The sequence below is a fragment of the Myotis davidii genome, unplaced genomic scaffold, assembly GCF_000327345.1.
Source record: "Myotis davidii unplaced genomic scaffold, ASM32734v1 scaffold767, whole genome shotgun sequence".
Lineage (NCBI taxonomy): Eukaryota > Metazoa > Chordata > Mammalia > Chiroptera > Vespertilionidae > Myotis > Myotis davidii.
The window spans coordinates 57,283-66,849 of record NW_006297810.1 but is presented as its reverse complement, the minus strand read 5'-3'; the positions used below and the strand labels follow the sequence as shown (position 1 = coordinate 66,849).

At 38.2% G+C, this 9,567-nt stretch overlaps 1 protein-coding gene across 5 annotated transcripts in view; it reads right to left on the bottom strand.

The window, feature by feature from the left end:
• The window catches only part of ZMYM2 (zinc finger, MYM-type 2), a 171,151-nt gene extending 161,728 nt beyond the window's left edge, over positions 1 to 9,423 (bottom strand). For 2 of the 5 annotated variants that reach the window (XR_001515521.1, XM_006773443.2), the window contains exon 1: positions 8,985 to 9,423. The gene's annotated coding sequence lies outside the window, so the exon portion shown is untranslated. The remainder of the gene's footprint in view (positions 1 to 8,984) is intronic. The other 3 variants (XM_006773445.2, XM_006773446.2, XM_006773448.2) reach the window with 2 other exon arrangements.
• Between the last annotated feature and the right edge of the window lie 144 nt (positions 9,424 to 9,567).

The window sequence follows — 9,567 nt, the reverse complement described above, 5'->3', positions numbered from 1 at the left end:
AAAAAAAAAAAAAGGAGCCAGCAGTGGGGAGCTGGTCAAGAGGAAGATAGAATCCTTCTCTTTACTATCAGATGAGCATTCAGTGAGTTTACTTTCTAGTGGTAGCAACTAATTCACGTTTAGTCTGTACAAATAACTGTAGCTGTTGTTGACTGAGCACCTACTATTGGGCAGTCACATAGCCTATATTATTGTTAATGGTAATTTCATATGCAAGTTTAGGAAAGCAGGCATTACTATACTCTTATCTCAAATGAATAAAATAAGACTCAGAGGTTAAATGACTCATCAGAGATTACCAACTGGTAAAGAGTAGAGCAAAAGTTTTATTGAGGCACTTAGAGGCCCAGTTCACAAATCTGGGGTCCCTCCGCCTGCACCCTCTCGCAATCTGGGACCCCTCAGGGAATGTCAGAGAACCAGTTTTGGCCCAATCCCCGCAGGCCAGGCCGAGGGGACTGGGCCAAAACTGGTGCAGAAATCCATGTACCAGGGCGAATCCGTGCCCTGGAACTCTAGTATATATATATAAGATCTTCGGTTAATCTCTTCCCGCCCTCCCCTCTGAGATTCATCAGTCTTTTCCATGTTTCCATGCCTATGGTTCCCACTCCTGCGTTGAGCATCTGCCCCTTGGTGGTCAGTACACATCATAGCTACCAGCCAGTCGGCCAGTCACTTAGGCTTTTAGATAGATAGATAGATAGATAGATAGATAGAGATAATTTGCATACAATAAAATTTACTTATTTTAAGTGAAAACTTTGGTAAGTTTTAAGAAATTTATATACTACTTATGCAGTTATCATCACAATCTAGTTTTAGAAGACATTCATCTCACCAAAAGTTCCTTCCTGGGCAAGGCAGATTTGAACACCAACCTGACTCCAAACTTATGTCCCCTACCAACACTCAAGTGATAAAAACAGATTTAGGCAGAAAAGCTGCAAAATTAAGACCCACTAATTCCCTCTTTGCATGTGAAGTCCCAAAATAGCATTAAAACCACACTACATGGCATCTCACCAAATTTAACTCTACTAAAATTTGATTATGCCTCAAATAAGTACACCAAAATTAGACTGAGAACATAGGATGCTATTACTGATACTGTGTGATATTTCTTTTAAGTGCAAAACGAGTTAGGAGGAAGACTGGATAAAAACCACTGAGCAAGGACATCAAGGATGAAAAGGTGATATACAAATGAAGAGAACAAGGGAATAATAGAAGTCAGGAGTTTGTGTCATGGAAGACAAAGATTAACTTGACCAGAAGCTTATCTTTGATGAGCAACAAAAAACTACTTGGAGATACAAAATGAAATGACTTCCTAGGCAGGTGTTAAAACTCATTTGATTAAGAAACAGGATATACAATGTTAAAACAGGCAAAAATAGTTTCGCAACTTACATTAAGTCTTTTATCCATTTTGAGTTTATTCCTGTGTATGGTGTAAGTTGGTGGTCTAGTTTCATTTTTTTGCATGTACCTGTCCAATTTTCCCAAATTAAATGTAAGTCGCAAAACCATAAAAATCCTAGAAGAAAACATAGGCAGCAAAATCTCAGACATCTTACATAGCAGAATATTAACCAACATATCTCCTAGGGCAAGAGAAACAAAGGACAAAATAAACAAATGGGACTATATCAAACTAAAAATCTTCTATGCAAAGAAACCATAATCAAAATAAAAAGGGAACCCACAGTATGGGAGAACATATTTGCCAATGACACATCTGACAAAGGGTTAATATCCAAAATACATAAATAACTAATACAACTCAACACTAGGAAGACAAATGATCCAATTTAAAAATGGGCAAAGGATCTGAATAGACACTTCTCCGAAGAGGACATATGGATGGATAATAGATATGAAAAAAAAGCTCAATGTCACTATCATAAGAGAGATGCAAATTAAAAACAACTCTTGAGTTATCCTTTCACACCTGCCACAATGGCTATCATCAATAAATCAATAAACAACAAATATTGGCAAGGATGTGGAGAAAAGGGAACCTTAGGCACACAGACAATGGAAATACAGACTGGTGCAGCAACTTTGGAAAATAGTATGGAGTTCCCTCAAAAACTTAAAAATGGAAATGCGATTTGACCCAGTGATCCCACTTTTAGGAATATATCCTACAAATACCGAAATACCAATCAGAAAAAACGTATGCACTCCTGTGTTCATAGCAGCACAATTTACAATAGCTAAGATCTGGAAACAGCCCAAGTAAGTGCCTATCAGTAGATGAATGGATAAAAAAGCAGTGGTACATTTACACAATGAAATACTATGCAGCAGTGAAAAAGAAGGATCTCTTACCCTTTGAGACAGCATAGAGAGACCTGGAGATTATTATGCAGAGAAAAATAAACCAGTCAGAGAAAGACAAATATCCCATGATCTCACATATGTGGAAGCTAATGAACAAAATCAACTGACTAACAAAATAGGTCCAGACCCGGAAAGAGGGGCTTAGTGGTTGAGCGTCGACCTATGAACCACAAAGTCACGGTTAGATTCCAATCAGGGCACAAGCCCGGGTTGCAGACTCAATCCCCAAAGGGACATGTGCAGAAGGCAGCATCAGTGATTTGTGACAAAAAAACAGGTCACAAATGGAAAAAATGGAAGCAAGCAAATTACTGGATACAGAGTTCAAAACCATGTTTATAAGTTTACTTAAGATCTTAATGAGATTTTCAAGAATCTTAATGAGAGTGTCAAAGACATGAAAAAGAACCAGTCAGAAATTAACCATACACTAACTGAAATAAAGAATAATTTATAAGGATTCAGCAGTAGAGTAGAGGATTCTGAGAATCGAATCAATGATTTGGAATTGAGGAAGCAAAAAACACCCAATCAGAAGAGAGAGAAAAAAAAATCCAAAAATATGCAAATAATTTAAGGAGCCTCTGGGACAATTTTAAGCATACCTACATTCACATCATGGGGCTGCCAGAAGAAGAACAGAGAGAGCAAGATATTGAAAACCTACTTGAAGAAATAATGACAGAAAACTTCTCCTACCTGAACGAAAGAGACTTAGATGTCCAGGAAGCACAGAGAGTCCCAAACAAGAGAAAACCAAAGAAGCCCACACCAAAACATATTCTAATTTCAATGCCAAGGGCTAAAAACAAAGAGAGAATCTTAAAAGCAGCAAGAGAAGAGCAGTTAGTTACCTACAAGGGAGCACTTATACGACTATCAGCTGATTTCTCAAAAGAAACTTTGCAGGCCATAGGGAGTGAAAAAGAAATATTCAAGGTGATGAATAGCAATAACCTACAACCAAGATTACACTACCCAGCAAAGCTCTCATTTAGAATTGAGGGCCAGCCCTAGTCGGTTTGGCTCAGAGGCTAGCATCAGCCTGAGGACTGAAGGGTCCCACGTTCAATTCCAATCAAGGGAACATGCCAGGGTTGGGGGCTCAATCCCCAGTAGGGGGCGTGCAGGAGGCAGCCAATCAATGATTCTCATCATTTACGTTTCTATCTCTACCTCTCCCTTCACCTCTGAAATCAATAAAAAATATATATTTGAAATGAAGATCAGATAAGGAGCTTCACAGACAAGAAAAAGCTAAAGAAGTTCATCCCCACCAAACCAGTATTACATGAAATGTTGAAGGGGAAGAAGAGATCAAAAATATGAAGAATAAAACAGCAACAAATACATACCTATTAACGACTGAATCTAAAAATCAAAATGAACAACAAGAAATATAATGAACAAAATAAACTGGTCCAATAAAATAGAATCAGAGACATGGAAGCATGGAACAGATTTGACGAATCTCAGAGGGAAAGGGGAAGCGGGGCAGGAAGAGATTAACAAAAGATCTTACCTAAGGACACAGACAGTAGGGTGGTAAAGGCCTGAGGTGGGGAGGGAAACGGATAGAGGAAGGCAGTGGGGAGAGACAAGAGGAAAAATCTGTAGTACGCTCAACAATAAAGATTTTATTTTTTTAAAAAGAATTCTCATACATGTTAGAGCCAGAAATAAAATAAACTAGAACAATTAAAATAAAATATGACAACCTTCAAAGAAAAAAATACAAATATAAATCTAAAACAACTAGATATAATAAAAGTTTAATTTAATCTAAATTTTCACTTCCACTCTAATATTTCCTTAATTCTATAGAACTGAAAGCACAATTCACTAAGACATACACTGGACCTAACCAACAACTTACAAATTCCAAATTAGGGTTCTGGAGTGTACCATTCAAAGTCAACACATAATGCTCGTCTGAGCATAGCGGCAAAGAAATTGCTAGCCAACTGTTAACAAAAAACATCTTTTTTGTATGCATGATATACAGTACATGTTGTAATACGTAATTTGTTAAATAAATGACTTCTACACTGCCCTGATTAGCCTGAATTATTTAGTCCAACTCAATAATCCAAGAAACACTCTTCCTGGTCAAAAGATGTAAAAAATGTGCCTTTTTGATATAAATTATTATAAAACTGTTCCAGCATTACAAGAAAAGTTTAATATTTTTAGTTAGAAAACCATAATTTCAGTTCCAAATTCATACAAAAAGAAATCCATACAAGGAATGTAGGTTACTATAACAAAAGTAATATACACATGGCATTGCTATAACGTAAAAACAAAGCAAAGCAAAAACCTGAATAATTTGTCTCCTTGAATTAGTCACATTTTATTTTTTACTTTTTTAAAATATACTTTCCTTTATTTCAAAGAGGAAGAGAGGAGAGAGAGCTAGAAACATCAATAATGAGAGAGAAGCATTGATCAGCTGCCTCCTGCACACCCCACACTGAGGACCAAGTCCACAACCCGGGTATATACCTTGACTAGGAATCGAACTGTGCCCTCCTGGTTCATAGGTCAACACTCAACCACTGAGCAACACTGGCCAGGCTAGTCACATTTTATAAATTCTATCTGTAACCTCTAACTATGTGATAACCATTTTACTGAAAATAGGCACTTAAGTATTTTTCCTATCCAATCTAAATGGTTAGAAAGAAATGTTTACTGCAAGAATTACAATAGACCTTTCATAATTTCTTTAATTTGATATTGCAACAATTCTATACCTAGTAAAAGTGTCTTAAAATTAAATTTAACATTAACTTTTAATAACAGAATCATACTAAAATATTTAATGATTTAAGAGTAAAATATTTTACACATTGCTTATTAAAGATTTAACTGACATACAACAATATGTAATTATTTTAGGTGTATATTTTTAAACTTTAAATTCACAAAATTAACTTCAAATTCACTAGGAACTATACTGAGAGGGGGAAAAAAATCCAGAACCACTAGCAAAGAGAAAACTGATCCTTGGCAGCCTATTGATATTTAAAAAAAATAGCTGAAATTCTCTAACTATAATCTGATAACTCTTCAAGAAGGATAACAAAACAAGATAACACATAACAATGAAATATACTAATTTTGTTAAAATCACATCTGTTACATATTCATTATCTATTTATTCTAATATCAAAAGTTTACTCTTAAATTATTTCTTAAAATAGTGAATAATAATACTTACAGGACACTGACCAAATCAGTAAAAATAAAATCCCCAACAGTATACCCTCTTCCAAATTAAAGAACATGAATTTTCCTTAAATTTTATTACTTTTAATTTACAATGTTAGAACAAATCCCAAACTAGTCATGTGATCAAGTGATTTTGCAAATCCCTATACACACATCTTTTAACTCTAAATAATATTTTTCAATGGTATACAAAAATTTATTCTAAGGCTCTGGCCAGTTGCTTGGAATGTCGACCCAATACATCAAGGTTGCAGGTCAGGGCACAAACAGGAGGCGACCAATTGATGTGATTGATGTTTCTCCCTCACATTGATGTCTCTCTCTCTCTCTCTCTCTCTCTCTCTCTCTCTCCCCTTCCCTCCCCCTCTCTCTCTAAAATCAATAAAAGCATATACTCAGGTGAGGATTTAAAAAAAATAGACTATGAACAATTGTACAAGATGTTATATCAAGCTCCATATCCATGAAAAATCTGAAACATCCCTATGTCAGCACCTATGTGACATCTGAGTGATACAGGACTGTCTCATCAAATGAGGTATAAAGTCTAGCCCATGAAATTAAATATTAGAACATGGAAAAGTAGGGACCATGCTGTACATTTCCTCCAATTGGTTAAAAGGACAGGTGGGAGGAGAGAGTGATTCATACTATTAAGAATGCACTGCCCTAACTGGTTTGGCTCAGTGGATAGAGCGTTGGCCTGTGGACTCAAGGGTCCCAGGTTTGATTCTGGTCAAGGGCATGTACCTTGGTTGCGGGCACATACCCAGTGGGGAGTGTGCAGGAGGCAGCTGATCAATGTTTCTCTCTCTTCAATGTTTCTCTCTATCCCTCTCCCTTCCTCTCTGTAAAAAACCAATAAAATATATTTTTTTAAAAAAAAAGAATGCACTAGCCCTGGTCAGAGTGTCCCAGTTGGTTGAACTTCATTCACAAATTTGATTCCCAGTCAGGGTACATACAAAGGTTGTGGTTTCGATCCCCGGTCAGTGGGTATGCAGAAGGCAACCAATCAATGTTACTCTCTCACATGAATGTTTTTTTCCCTTCCTATCTCTCTAAAACTCCATTTTTTAAGAAATTTTTAAAAATAAATAAAAAATAAAAGAATGCTCTAAGATGCCATAATTATGCAAAATATTTTAACTGTAAAGATACTTTGTAAGTACATCTAACAGCACCTAACAGTAACTGCCCAATAAATGTTAAGTATAATAAAGAACTTATTTAAGCAAAGTCAACTAAAAATTGTCAGGTTCTCTGTATCTTATTGACTGGCATATTAAAACTCCATTAACTGGTGTTTTAAAATACTTTTTAATTCTGAGTTAAATCATTAAGCAAAACAAGAATGACATTTTGGCATTATTTTTCTTCCTCTACAAATTAGAAAAACAAATAGTACCTATATCAATGGGTTTTCATGAAGACTAAAGTACTTACTACATGTTAAAAATTAGTTTGGACATGTGTGGAAACTACAAAATGTAAATGATAGGTACACAGAAATTCAATATACTACTCCTAATCATAAATTTGAAAGTTTCTAAATAAACTTTTTTTAAAATTTAGCTTACAATTGTGCTGGTACACAATAGGGGCTCAATACATACCATTTTTCTTTAAAGAGGAGCTTTTTGTTGTTGTTTGTTTTTAATATATTTTTATTGATTTCAGAGAGGAAGGAAGAGGAAGAGAGACAGAAACATCGATGAGAGAGAATCATTGATCAGCTGCCTCCTGCACGACCCCTACTGGGAATCAAGCCCACAACTTGGGCATGTGCCCTTCACCGGAATCGAACCCAGGACCCTTCAGTCCACAGGCCGACGCTCTATCCAGTGAGCCAAACCAACTAGGCCAATACATACTATTTTAATTACCCCCAGTCTACCTGCTACGATTAAGTGAAATAATACATGAAAGTGTCCTGCACTGCACCTAAATGATAACTATTTAATATAAGCTATCATCCTCACATCTTTAACAATCAGTATTCAGCAAATATTTATCATCAATGAATTGTCTTTTGACCCATTTGCAACTTAATAATTTCTATATATAAAAGCCTAACCGACCCTTAGGACCATTGTGACTGGTTGATCAGTCACTATGACACCCAATGACCACCTGGGGGCAGATGCTCAACACAGGATCTGCCCCCTGGTGGTCAGTGTGCTTACAGAGCGGGAGTGTTGCTCAGCCAGAAGTCAGGTCATGGCTGGTGAGTGCAGCTGTGGCCATGGGAGCCTCTCCGGCTGCGTGCTGCTTTGGCACCGCTATATCCCTTGGGGGATAATGGACTGCCAGTTTCGCCCAATCCCATAACTGCAGTCTGATATCCCCCAAGGGATCACAGATTGGGAGAGGGCGCAGGCCAGGCTGAGGGACCCCACCTGTGCCTCTACTTAAGTATAAGCTAAACTTATGACTCACCTCTGACAGAGATCTTCAAGTTATGATATCAACTGTCAATGGGTTCAAGAGATACAATGTGTCCAGGATGCTAACTTCACTAATATTTTGTAACTAACTTCAAATGAGGGAGGTTTTGACTGGTTATGTTTGTCTTATTATCTAGAACATTCCCAGACCGACTTAAAATCAGCAAAATCACAAGCACTAAACGTAACTCAGTTAACATATTTAAGAATTACGCAAGTGAAGCCCTGGCCAGGTAGCTGTTGGTTAAACCCCCAGTCACAGTATACAAGGATCAACCAATGAATGCATAAATAAGTGGAACACCAAATCGATGTTTCTATTTTAAAAATTTTAAATCATTTATTAAAAAAAAAAAGAATGACTCAAGTGAAGACTACTGAGCACAGAAGATGGGGAACTCATAGAGAGCAATGGGCTGGTGTGATTAGCATACTAGTTGCTGAACTAGGAGTACTAAAGGAGTGGACTTATGCCTAATCAAAGACATGAAAGAGACCTACCAACTCATGAACCCTAAGAGTAAAAGCATGAGTTTTAAATCAGACACAAACAAAAAGTTAAATGGTTCTTCCTATTTTTCCGATCCCTTCGATGAATTACCATTGTAAAGGTAGAAAAAATGTAAAGGATGGTTTCTTGCATACACCAAAACGAAATAACTTCAGTTCCCATCGTGGAACTCTAGAGGGCGCAAGAAATATGCCCTCCTTCCCACCAACCCACCTCTGGGTAATGTGAGCAGCTAGCTGCAGGACCTGAGGTTTGTGTTGCAGCAGCAGAAGCAGTATCTGCAGCGGTGCAACAGCAGCACCCACTCCCAATTATTACCCAGGCAGCTGCCGCCAGGAAAAGCTCCTCCCCCTCAAAACACCTGGACAGACAAGATCCAGGTCTGAACACCTACAACCTGACAACTTCCTCTAAGAGCGACAAATCGGGGGCAAAGGACTCACAATGAGGGTGTTTTCCTTCTCACTTTCTGTCAAAAATTCACCACACGGAGTTCAAAGCGATTCCTGCTCCTGGGGTAAGAGGAAAAACGAGAATGTATCAAGAACAAGCTATCCAGGTAGGACAACCAGCCCTTCCCACGAGAAAAAGAAAAGGGAATATGAGGTCAAGGAGGTTCGGTCCTTCTGTTATTACTGCCCAACACGAGACCAACAATCCCTCGTACGTAAAGCGGAGCAAAATGGCGTAAAATATGAATTTGGTCCCAAAACCCAAGTGAAATGCAAAATCTGGAGGGAGAAGGTGGAGGGCATCCAACCTGCCCCAGGGAAGGGAGCGGGGGAAGGGAAAACGTTGCCTCGACGCCAGCATTTTCTCCCAAATGGGCCCACCCGGGGTCTCTCCCGTCACTCCCGGCACCAACTCCAATTTAGGAGCGGCTCACATCGCCGCTGGGCTAAAAGCTCCCGTATTTGCCCCAAGCCTTAGCCCTGGGCCTGAGACTTGTCCCCCCCCCAACCCCCGCAGTCGGCGACCGGCTGCGCTGTCTCCCCGTCCGCCATTAGAGACCCAGCCAAACAATAC